Raw genomic sequence first — 12,837 nt, 5'->3', positions numbered from 1 at the left:
CGGTGGAAGGCGGGCCCTCGCTTCTAAACCAATGGAGAAACTTGTTGGGTGACAGCCCGTTAGGAAACCAAGCTGCGGCGGTCTGCAAGAGGGATCCGCCGGAGCTGAACGCGTACTCTCTGCGGGCTCTGGATTTAACCCTCCCTGAGCCAAGAAGTCTTCAAAGTACTTGCGCTTTCACGTACGCAGACTTGGCCTATTAGTCAAGGACCTTCTCAGCCACCGTAGCGGTGGGAGGGGCTTGGCCTGAGCCTCCGGGAAGTCTGCAGCGACTTGAATACTGTCCCTGTCACTGGGACGAATTCCGGAATAGAGTCCAGGTTTCCTAAGGCTTCTTCTCTGCCTGACCTCGCGTGACTGCCGAATTCTGAGGCCGTCCCAGGGATCTGTCTCTGTTTGTAGCGGTGAATGGTGCTCTCCTCATGGTAGTCCAGGCTTCCCAAGACCCAAGCCTTAATGATCCAAGGACCGGCGCCTTTGGACATTCCTTAATACATTACTTCCGCCAATCTGTAATGCGTCAGAGGGCATTTCCTAGGGCCCATGAAAATACAATGAAACCTTTACTTAAGGAAATAAACACCCTGACTCCACGGATCTGGCGCATAAGCCCCAGTGTTTGGAATCGAACGGGCTTATTTTTATTTATTTTACCAGCCAATTTAAAACAGTTACGAAATTGAAATCAGAAGTGCACTGAGCTCATTCATAGTTTATGTATTTCATCACCTTGATGTGTGGATTATATTTTCTAAACGTTAATCCTCGACAATCTGCCACCTAGAGAGTCTTCCTTCCACAAAGAAAAACAGCTTTCTAACCCCGCATTTTGTTTTTCACGTGGCGCCAGGATAGTCTTCAAATACAAATGTGATCATGGCAACATTCTGCTCAAAACTCTTTATGTGGTTTTTCACTTACTCTTAGAATAAATATAGTTACGGCTTTGAAGTCCTCTGATTGCCCAACTTTCTCGCCCCTTCACTATACACTGAACTGGAGTTACAGTAAGCTTTTTTCCCTTAGTTCTCCCACAATTTTTTTTTTTTTTTTGTACGTGCGGAGATTATTCTCCCCATCCTCCGTCCCTGTCTACCCCCACACACCCTTTACCTGTTGAGACCCTACTTATTTGTCAGATCTCAAGAATCATTTACTTAGAGGAACTATTTCTTGACCACCCTTAACTGGATGGAGCAAGTCTCTGTTACATTTGCTGGTAGTTTCATGTAGCTCTCAGTAGCACCTATCAGTTCAATTTCACAATTAAAAAATTATTTTTATTGTCTCCTAGATTGAAAACATCAGGAAGCACAACTTGTGTATTTTTTGCCAGCATCTAGCAGATGTAAGCCTGGCACACAGTTTATCAATAAATGTTAAGGGCATTAATAAGTGTTGAGACAAACCTTATTTGAAAAATTACCTCTTAATTTGTATTGTGAAAGAAAGAGGCCAAACTCCCTAAACTAACTAGCTATAGGAAGTTTATGATAAGAGTAGATTATTGGTAGTACTTGGTGGGTATTCTCCTTAAGAAGGTCTAGGAGTGGGGTGCCTGGGTGGCTCAGTTGGTTAAGCATCTGACTTGGGCTCAGGCCATGATCTCATGGTTTGTGAGTTGGAGCCCCACATCAAGCTCTGTGATGGCAGCTCAGACCCTGGAGCTTGCTTCAGATTGTGTCTCTCTCTCTCCCCTCCCCCACTCATGCCCTTTCTCTCAAAAGTGAATAAAAGGTTAAAAAAAAAAAAAAGTAAAAAAAAAAGAAGTTCCAGGAGTTATATAGAACTTTAATAGGTTTAAGCACACCAATCTGATTTATTTTTAAATTAGAATGAGAATTAACAAGATTTTACTTTCCAGTCTAAAACAATTTAGGTATGCTCATTGTATATATTTGTCTGAATTGTATCCTAATTTTAAGTAAGGATAACAAGGACCAGAAGATTGGGAGATTACTGAATTTGCTAGAGGTAGAATAGTATAGACTAACAATTGCAAATTCCTCTTACTGCTGTGCAACTTGGCCTCTAGCAGCTTCTTTTAATCCCCTATTCTCATTCAACCTCAGAACAGTCCTGGTGAAAGGATGGTAAAAAGGAAAGAGCAGAAGGCTTTTCTGAAAGATTGAATGTGCTACAGGAATGTAGGAGAAGCTGTAAAAATTAGCTCCCAGTGTGGGAACCTCTCAGGGAGATAGCCCAATGGCACAGTGCCCTCTGGTGTTAGGAAGAGATTTTCCCCCTATCATATGTGCGCTTAGGGGCTAAGCAAAGATAATGGGAGCTTCCAACAATCCCAGATTTAGAGCACAACATGTTGTTTTTCAACTTTTATCTATTTACTAAGAAGAAAACTGTTGATTGACATCCAGTGTTGTAATCTATGCCCTCTAACCTGGGTACTTTTTAGGACAGTGACTCTCAACAGCTCTACCTTGAGAAGTGAAACAAAATTATTTATGAACTGTAACAAATAGTGCTACAAATAACAGAAGATTGTACATAATCAACTTTTTAAAAATATGAATTAAAGAAGATTCAAAATTATCTAATAATCTTTTATTCATCCATGTAAAAACATTTTTTTAAAAGGAATTACAAAGAGTGTGCAACAATGGAAGATATGCCTGGCAAGTTCTGCTTTGGTGATAGTATATCTCAGAAAAACACTCAGCTGGGATGTGGCCAGGTAAGTATAAATATGATCACATGAAGAATGGGGAGAGGTGCTCTTTTTGTTGCAAGAAATAGTCACTTGGTGATTTTGGCAAATGGGGAACTTATTCTAAATCAACATGAAGTAGAAAAGGAACAGGAATCTCCTCTATGTAGCCAGGCCACAAGGGTTGCAGGGAAAACTGAACAATTGGGCCTCATGTGAGACTGCAGGGACTGTAGTTTGATGGTTAATCAAAATCCAAGGTCCTCTCTAGTAACAAGAAGTTGTGACTTTGAGCTCTAGTACTCCACTATTAGCATGAATGTGTTAATCTTGTCTCTTGCTCCTCCTCCTTTTACCACCTAACCAATTTACTTTATATATCATGGTTCAAATTCCCAAGGAGGAGAACCAGAGAGGCTGTCTAATTACCAAGCCACATAATCATAAGTTACAGGCCAGCTTATGGGTTGATTGGTTGTTCCTTAAAGTCAGGTGCTTCCCGTAGTCTACTCAGCAGTGGCTGAGGGACTAGTCATATGGTATAGCCATCATGGTACAGGGACCAGATACTTTCTTCAGTATGGAGTGTAGGCACCTTTAGAAGGGGATGCTGAGCATGACAGGTGCTATGAGTAATATCTCTAAGGCAAAATGTGTTTGTGATTCATTTGGCAATATCTTCACTATAAATAAATTTTGGTGCTATTTCACTTAAGTTTTTGTGGGAGTAATTTTGTGAGGAGAGGAGGCAGGGATGCTGAACTTCTAACAGTATGTAACAGAAATCGTTGTTTCATGAATGCACTTTGGAAAATGTGACACTACACTTATAAAGTGTTCATTATTACAGTAAAAATTACCCATCAATCACACTTGGAGTGACAGTGCTTTCCAAATAAATCTTGGCTTATGTTTTAGTGTAAGATCTTTAGAGTTATCAGATATGTGGTCCCTACTGATGTGGATTTTTTTCCTTTTAATTTCCTTACAATTAATCTAAAAAATATGATTAAATTGTGAATTCCATTAGAAATGACACCAATGATCATGCACGTTCATACCATACAAAATACATCTGTATAGATAATAGCACAGAAGATAATGCTGATGCAATTTTAGAAGATGATGTTCATTCTGGGCACAGGTATAATAACTGTCAACTTGAAACTCACCCACTAATTCTTGGAGTACTTTGCACCAATGTTTCTGGTTTCCCTTTCAAATCTATCCAAATGTTCTTAGGGCACTTCCAATGACACTGTCAATCTTTGGTAGATAGTTCCAAAATAGCCTAACTATACCTTGAAGAGGGTACTCTCTATGGTATTTGAATCCTAGTTTCTTATAAGTGAGTTATTCTAGTTTGTTTAGAGACCTTGCTTTCCATCCTCTGTTAGATTTGATTTCAGTGGCTCTCAGTTATTGTTCTAATCTAATAACATTGAACCCCTCCCCACCCCCGCTTTCTCCTACCTTTAAAAAAATTTTTTTTTTTAATTTCTTTTATGTTTATTTATTTTTGAGACAGAGAGAAACAGATCATGAGTGGGGGAGGGGGCAGAGAGAGAGGGAGACACAGAATCCGAAGCAGGCTCCAGGCTCTGAGCTGTCAGCACAGAGCCCGACGTGGGGCTCAAACCCATGAACTGTGAGTTCATGACCTGAGCTGAAGTTGCACGCCTAGCCAACTGAGCCACCCAGGCGCCCCTAAAAAAATTTTTTTTAATGTTTATTCATTATTGAGAGACAGAGAGAGAGCATGAGCATGGGAGGGGCAGAGAGAGGAGGAGACACAGAATACAAATCAGGCTCCAGGCTCCGAGCTGTCAGCACAGAGCCCGATGCGGGGCTCAAACTCACAAACCATGAGATCATGAGCTGAGTAGTAGTCAGACGCTCAACCGACTGAGCCACTCAGGTGCCCCTCTCCTACCTTTTTGGAGAATATCTTTCTGTACTACATTTTGAAGTTACTCCATTTTATATGTATTTATTCTTTCCTTAAAGATACAATTTTTCCTCTCTTTCCTCTGATATAATAATTTTTAAGGGAACCTTGGCTTCCTCCAGCATAATCAGCCTTTCTTCTTTTATTTTGCTTTCAGTTGTCCAGTGCTCATTTTTAATAAGTAAAACAAGCATATTTTCCAAGCTACCCTAGTTTCTCCTGGGTCTCCTAAGATACCTGCTTCCTGAGACTGAGAATTCATATACATATCTTTTTAAAAATTTAATTACTTTCTTTACCTTTGGATTTGCAATACTTTAATTGAATGTTTTCTCTACTTCAGTCCCCCAGAAGATCATATTCTCTCTATAATAAAGGCCTGTGTTCTTTTTTTGTTGTTGTCAATAACACCTACCAATTTTTTTTTAAATTTTCTTAACTCTCAAGAACCTACTTAAAGCCATGTGACTTATCAAACTTCTGAACAAACCAGAAAAGTAAAAAAAAAGTTAGTTTCCTCAGGCTTCCCCCTTTTCCTTTAAATATAGTTCCAAAACCATGCAAGCAGGCATGGAATTTGGTGCAGTTGATCTAGCTCTGGATACCTAGATATAGTACTAAAACTAGAACTAGTAACTACCACACAGCACTACTCCATAGCCCGTGCATATCTTAGCTGCCTTTGTACTTCATCATTCTGCACGTTGGCTGAAAAACACTGTGAAAGAACAAATATTGGTTTTTTTGTTTGTTTGTTTGTTTTTTACAGTACCTAACAGAATACCCCAGCCTAGTGTTTAGTGCAAGGAAAAACTGACACAGACATTCTTGGAGGCCCATACAACCTGCTTATAAGGATAGGTGCCTGGCTTGTTCCAGTGAAATGCCAATTACAACGACTGCAAAAAATCAGCTTCTGGTTACAATATAAACAACTGCAAAACTATTCAGGAATTTTCAGTTGTTAAGCATAGCCATGGTTAAAAATTAAATTATATTAAGTGCAGTGTGGTATCCTGAATTGGATTCTGGTACAGGAAAAAAAAATTAGTGAAAAAGACTGATGAAATTCAAATAAAGTCTGCAATTTATTTTGTATATTGCACTAGTGTCAATATCTTAGCTTTCATAAATGTACCACAGGCACGTAGGATGATAATATTAGAGGGAGCTGGGTGAAGGGCATATGAGAACTCTGTACTGTCTTTGCAACTCTTATGTAATTATAAAGTTATTTCAAAATAAAAAGTTTAGAAATTTTATTTTAAAATAATTTTACATTTTGGCTACATACACACATATGTTTATAATTTATAGTTATTATATAAATTTATAATTATATTTTAAAAGATAACATATTAAAAACTTACCACTTCCTAATTATTTTACTACATTAAATATTGTCTATGTTCTTGAGCTCATTTTTGTCTATTTTATCAGTGTGGTAAAATACTATATATACTGCATATCTGTTCCTAACTCAGCATTCAGACATTAGTAGCTTGAAATTAGCCATAGTGGGAATATTTATACCTCAGAACTGGCAAATCCTACAAATCAGGGCTTATTGTTTTCCCAGGGAGCTGGTTGTTAAACATTTACCAGTATACCATTGGGTATATGCCCTAAATTTTTGCCAGTATATAGGGCCTTTAACTCCATGCCCAGAATTCATAAGTTGAAGGACAAAGGAGAGATGTTTCTCATTATTAGCCCTTAATAACTCATCTGAAGAATTTTTGCTTCTCATTCTTATACCTGTGGACTGGATCATTTTGAAGGTCCTAGTCCCTAAGAGGGTACAGTCATGATTCAGATGAGTTGGTTGGGACTGCCTCCTGGCCTTTGGGGGCTCCATAGGCTGCTGTACCTACAGGCAGAATTAAAGATTGCTGCTCAGGTCAGAATGACTGATCCTGATTAGTAGAGGGCAAATAGGTTTCTGCTACATAAAGGAGGATTTTGTCAGGAATCCAGAATATTGACGAGCCATTTTATAGTACTTCCTTACCTAATGTTTTACTCACTGGAAAACCCAATAAAGGCAAGGAAGGAAGGTTTGGGTCATCTACTTTTACCTAGTGGTAAAGAATCCTGTCCAGCCAAATTTCAACAAAGGCTAAGTTAACTTGAATAGCTGCTATAAAAAGGGAGCTATGCTGGATTGGCTACATAATTTGTAGAACCCAGGGCAAAATAAAAATGTGGGGCCCCTTGCTCAAATATTATCAAGAACTTCAGTATATCAATAGGAGAGTATTAACTAATTCAGAGAGCCCTTCTGAATTCAGGGCTCCATTTGGCCACACAGGAAATACACCTATGAAGCTGGTTCTGGTGCTATGATTACCAACTTAGCTTTTATGATCAGGAAGAAGTATGGATTGTAGCAATTATGTTTTACATCACTTCTTTCTTTTCCCCTTCACTTGACTTTTCCTTCTTTCACATATGAAGAATACCAGGGGTAGCTAACATTTAGGTATCATGAGGGAATGTTATTGAACCAACATTGCTCCATGATGCCATGCAGTCTTAGGGGATTTCATATGTCTTTTGTGTTAGGGACATAAACTTTTCATATGGGGGAGAGACTAGAGAAGCTGTTGAGGGGGAAAAGGTTTTTCCTGTATCCATAGACTTACGGGTCATTAGTTTCTTGTTGCCTCCAATTTATGGGACCCTCAACAGGAGATGGGAGGGCAGAGAACAAAACCATGGTATTTATTCCACCAGCACTTCCATGAGAGGAGGTTGACTTGGCCAGCTGATGTTTTACTGCTGAAGGTCACTGCTCATGTCAGGGCACTTCTTTCTACACAACTCTTTGCTTGTAGGTTCCAGTACAGCTGGCTTTTTTCACCCTTCCTGGCCTAGGAGTGGTTACAGATTTCCCACTATTACTGGCCCCAGGTTCTCTACACCTCGACTATCCTTTTATAACCTGCTGTAAATAAATACTTTAAATTACTCTAATTCAAGTTTGCCATCTGTTCTCTGGTGGGACCCTATGTGATGTATTTGTTTTTCATCTATAAAATAAGGATAAGAATAACACATGATTCCGGAACTTGGTGAGATAGTTAAATGAAAGTAGATGTATGAAAAGTACTTTGCAAACTCTAAAAGGCTCTACAAGTGAATTATGTTTGGGGAAATGAATGTTCTAGCTAATTACCCTCTCAGACTTATTCTAGGTTCATTAGGAACTATACTGATATATCCCTCTGAATTAATCTTCAATTTTGTCCTATTTCTTCTCTGCTGGGAACCTTACAATGGTCTTTCATTGCCTGGAGCAATGGTCGTCTTTATCCTAGCATTAAAACCTCTTCACAGCTTGGGTCCTAATTGCTTTCCAGTTTATGTTTCTTCTCTGCCCTTTAACTTTCAGTGAAATAGAGGTACCCCAGGAAAACTGACATATTGTTTTTCTGTGTCCTGGCCTATGCTCACTTGGTCATGTACTTACCATTCAGATCCATCTAACCATTGCCATCTCTCAAAGCCTAGTGTAAGACTTCGGCAAACTCATAGTTACCGTGTACTTCTAGAGCACATATTGGGTACACGGTTCTCTTGAAATCGAGAAAATATTGAAGACCTTAATATGCCTCATGACAGTTGAGACGCACATTTTCAGTATCTCACCTCACCCTTTTTCTAAGCAGGCCTATAGGACCAGTGTGCGTCCCATTACTCATAAGGTGCCAGAAGCCACTTTCTTTCCAGAGACTTTTCTCCCTCCAAGATAGATAGAGATGGGATTCTTCTCACCAGCCAGGGGCCCTCTATCTGCTGGATAGCCATTTACATATCAAGGGTGTTAACAAAAATCCAACTGAGTAAATTTGAAGATTTAATAGGTTTTATTAAGCTATTCATGAATCTGGCATCATCCCATCTAGGAAGTAGAGGGGAGCTTCCAGAGGAGTAGAACAAAATGGAAAAGGTTTTATGGGAAGAATGGTGGGACAAGAAGTCGTTAGCAAAAAGAAATGTTTCAACCAAGGTTACTTTCCCTGAGAGCAGGGGTGGGAGTCTGTGGGGTGGGGGGCCTGGGGGTCTTATCATCAGATTACCTCATCATCCTTTGGGGGATGGAAGGGGCCTGCCTGGCAGATGACCTCATTGGGGCTGACCAGAAAATTCCTGATTGTTCTGTTAAAACTACATTTCTGAAGGAGGTTGAAACTGCAATTAGATTAAGTATTAAGCCCTGGTTTGGGGATTTGGTGTAGCATAAGTGACTCCATCTTGGGCCTGTGTTTTTCTTTTTAACGGGTTCCAGTCTAGATGTCTTTCACTTAAATATATGTGTTCAAGGTAGAAATCTCATCTTAATAACAGCAACTACTTTTGAGCAACTCATTTAATCCTCTTAATTATTCTGCATAGTACTTCATCATGGAGGAAACAGATTTAGGAGAGTTAAGTGGTTTGTTCATTATTCAGTTAGTAAGATCAGGGCTAGGAATGGACCACAGGTCTATTTGTCTCCAAAATTTGTGTTTCTTCCTCTCACAAATTCCATTACCCCAACATTAAGTTATTTCCTGGCAACCATAGATGATCATATGAAAGCATATGAAGGCACTTCTGTTTCATTTTGATCTTAGTGTTTGTATCTTTTATCATTTTTAGTTTTTATTTTAATGTTTAAGAATATTGTCTCCATATTATTTATAAAGCTAACTGAAGACAGAAATGTTGTTTTATGTCACTGTATTAGTCGTTGCACCTTTACCAAGGGTTGAATACATAGCATGTGTTTACCATATTTTTATTGGTTAATTGTTCCAGAAAGGTTTTCAAGGACAAATAGGTTATGTTACCTGTTTTCTTTATATATGTATGTATGTATATATATAGACTTGGATCATAATTGTAATTTTTCTTTGCTGAATGACAATCTTGCAAGTGAAGAGTAATCTCAGCACATGGAAAACAACAAAACAAAACTGAAAGATGTTTAAAATTGTGTGTATATAAGGGCCCACATAGAAATGGGGTAGTGGTAAAAGAAAGTCCTGGACAGAAAGGCAGAATTTAGAGATAATGGCCAATATATAAAGAGTTCAGACTTTTTACCAGGAGCAATGAAGAACAGTAAGAAGGAATGGGCCTATCATATTTGTTTTAGGATTGTCACTCTGTCCCATAGAGAGTGGATTGTAGTGGTATGGAGTGGAGGCAGAAGGAAGTGGTCTTCCTTATTTGGGATCTAGCTTTACTTCCTTACCTTCTCCACACCTCCCTGTACTAGCCAGGATGCCTAATCCTGTTAATTAATGGGAAATTGGGTTTCTACTCTACAGTGGGTATGGGGAAGATTATGTTTAGGACCCAGAGAATCACTAGAGTACCTCATAATACTGCCATGACAAATAGTCCTGTTCAATGTAAAACTGTGGCAGTCCAATAAAGACAAGGTCAGCAAAGGCTTATATACCATGGAAATAAATTATTTGGATATCCCTACCAATTAAAGAATCCAGCTGAGATGCTATCAGAGGGTAAAGGGACTTTGAAGTAAGTGGGGGAAGAAGACAGCCATGATTACCAGCTTTAGGCTGGTGAGCAGCTATAGAAGTAGGGATTGTAGCAGCTGTGCTAGATATTATTTAACTTTCTTTATCTCATTGTTTCCACCCTTCCTTATAATATGAAGAATAACGATGCTGGCTAACATTTAGTTTTCAGGTGAGAACGTGAATGAATGGGTATCAATCAGAATAAAATGGTTGCTATGTATTGGTGACACAAAATTTTCATTTGAATTAAGGACAAGAATGCATTCCTCAAGATCTACTTCCTACTCTTCCCCTGGGTCTAACTTGGAGACTGACTATTATAGACTGAATGCTTGTGTCTCCCCAACAATTCATATGTGGCAATCCTAGCCACCAATATGATGGTATTAGGAAGTGAGACCTTTGGGTGGTGATTATGTCTTGAGAGTGGAGGCCTCATGAGTGGAATCGTTGTCCTCATAGAAAGGATTGCAAAGAACTCTCTCACCCCTTCCGCCATGACACGGCATGCAGACAGCCATCTATGAACCAGGAAATGGCTCTTACCAGACATCACATCTGCTGGTGCCTTGATCTTGGATTTCCCAGCCTCCAGAACTGTGAGAAGTTAATTTCTATGTTTATATGCCACCCAGTCCATGGCATTTTATGGTGGCAATATGAGCAAATTAGACAATACCCTTATAAAATAGACTGTAGAGAGCTCTCTTACCCCTTCCACCATGTGAGAATAAAGCATGAAGACAGCCATCTATGAACCAGGAAGCAGCTCTCACTACACATCAAATCTTCTGGTGCCTTAATCTTGGACTTCTCAGCCTCCAACTACGAGAAATAAATTTCTGTTGTTTATAAGCTGCCTACCTACTTTATGGTATTCTGTTATAGCAGCAGCAGCCTGAATGGATTCAGACACTGACCTTCATCAAATGATCCTCTTGCTTTCTCAGTGCCCATTGGATTTTGTTGACGAGAAGCACCAGAAGGTGATCAGTAGGAGCGAGGGGGCTGGGGCGCTTGGGTGGCTCAGTCAGTTAAGCATCCAACTTTGGTTCAGGTCATGATCTTACCCTTCATGGGCTCAAGCCCTGCATTGGGCTCTGTGCTGACAGCTCAGAGCCTGGAGCCTGCTTCAGATTCTTGTGTCTCCCTCTCTTTCTACCCCTCTTTCACTCATGCTCTGTCTCCTTCAAAAATAAATAAACATTTTTAAAAATTTTAAAAAAGAAGAAGCAAAGGGAGTGAAACGAATATATTTATTTCTCAGTTGCTTTCTTTTAGGGTCTTCATGGCCTGGCTGCATCCCTTGATTGAATGTCATAGCCCTCATTAGGCTGTCCTTCCTAAGCAGCTCTCTGAATCCAGTGGTTAGAGAAATGCTCCCTCCAAATACCCCTTCAGGAGTAAAGGTGGTATTATTAGTACGAAGTAGTGCACTATCTCCTGAGCTTTCCCTATATCATGCTCATATCTTTGGAAATAGTCCTTTTATTAAAGTTTCTTCAAAATTACCCAGTTTGTGAATTCCAGCTGTTCTTGCCAGGATCCCGGTAATACATGAGGCTTGGAGTTAAGCTGACTTAAGTTAAGCCAGGTTTTATTTTATTTTTTTGAAATGAACATAACCTCAATATTTTATTGTCTTCATAATGTAACAAATATGAAGCTTAGAACTGGATCACTTGGCTTGTTCTCTTCTTATCTCCTTCCAGCTCAAAATGCTTGCATCTCTTAATAGCCAGCATTCTCTTAGATCTGTAGTTGGGCTCAACACATTCAAGCCTCAGCATCATCTTCTTTGTAGTTTTAGCCTTTTTCTGGAAAGTAGGCTTAGTTTACCCTCCATAGCCACTCTGCTTCCTGTCATAATGCCTCTTTCCCTCGGCATAAAGAAAATCTTTGCCTTTCTCGTACTGTGTCACTTTGGTGCTTGCCACACTTCTTGCAGAAAGTCCAGTGGGTTTTAGCAACATTCACCATGGCTGCGAGAAGGCTATCTGCACGGAAAGAAAGAGCAAGTTAAGCTAGGTTTTAAGCATTAGTTACCACAGTGCCCTCTTGGGGTAGGAGGGTGGGTTTAATGCCTGGTGTCTGACACCCAGGGCTTAGAGACACTGGTCTAGAGACACAGCTCAGGCATTGATTCTTTACTTTTTAACTCATAGTTTTCTGCTTAATTTTGTCAGAGAAGAACCAATTGAGTTCTTCTAGAAACTAAAGCTCAAGTTTGATGCACACAAGAAATCATAGGCTCCTTGCCTCCTAGGAATTTGAATTTGAATAGCTTTTTGGAAGTTCTGAACCTCCTCTCCAAAGGGCATGCTTTCCACTAAAGTGAGTTGTAAATTTGTAAATGTGTGTAATTTGTCTTTGGTGTTTCTCCCTTCTCATTTCTTTGTGGGGTACCTCTGCCATTCCCTGAAGGTACTCAGGAACCTCACATTCTTCTATGCACTTTTCTCCATGAAAACCAGCTTCCAGGAAAGGTTCTGAATTCATTTTCACCAAATAAATGACTGTTTGACTTTGATATGTTATCTCACTCAGATAGCACAATCTTTTGTCTAAAGCAGGGTTTTTCTCAACCTCAGCACTATTGACATTTTGAGCCAAAATAATTCTTTGTTGGGGAGGGAGCTGTTCTATGCATTGTAGGATGCTTAGCTGTATCCCTGGCAGCAACACACAAG

At 39.6% G+C, this 12,837-nt stretch overlaps 1 long non-coding RNA gene and 1 pseudogene across 5 annotated transcripts in view; one reads left to right on the top strand and one right to left on the bottom strand.

Moving 5' to 3' along the window:
• Window positions 1–36: 36 nt before the first annotated feature.
• The window catches only part of LOC144615952 (uncharacterized), a 547,072-nt gene continuing 534,271 nt past the window's right edge, over window positions 37–12,837 (top strand). For all 5 annotated transcript variants that reach the window (XR_013554718.2, XR_013554719.2, XR_013554720.2 and 2 more), the window contains exon 1: window positions 37–2,692. This is a non-coding gene — a long non-coding RNA (uncharacterized LOC144615952). The remainder of the gene's footprint in view (window positions 2,693–12,837) is intronic.
• Window positions 11,815–12,127, bottom strand: LOC132680721 (large ribosomal subunit protein eL42-like; annotated as a pseudogene).

This window comes from Panthera onca, chromosome A1 (assembly GCF_046562875.1).
Source record: "Panthera onca isolate mPanOnc1 chromosome A1, mPanOnc1 haplotype 2, whole genome shotgun sequence".
Lineage (NCBI taxonomy): Eukaryota > Metazoa > Chordata > Mammalia > Carnivora > Felidae > Panthera > Panthera onca.
Note: the sequence above shows the minus strand (reverse complement) of the source record. Positions and strands in the feature narration are given on the sequence as shown.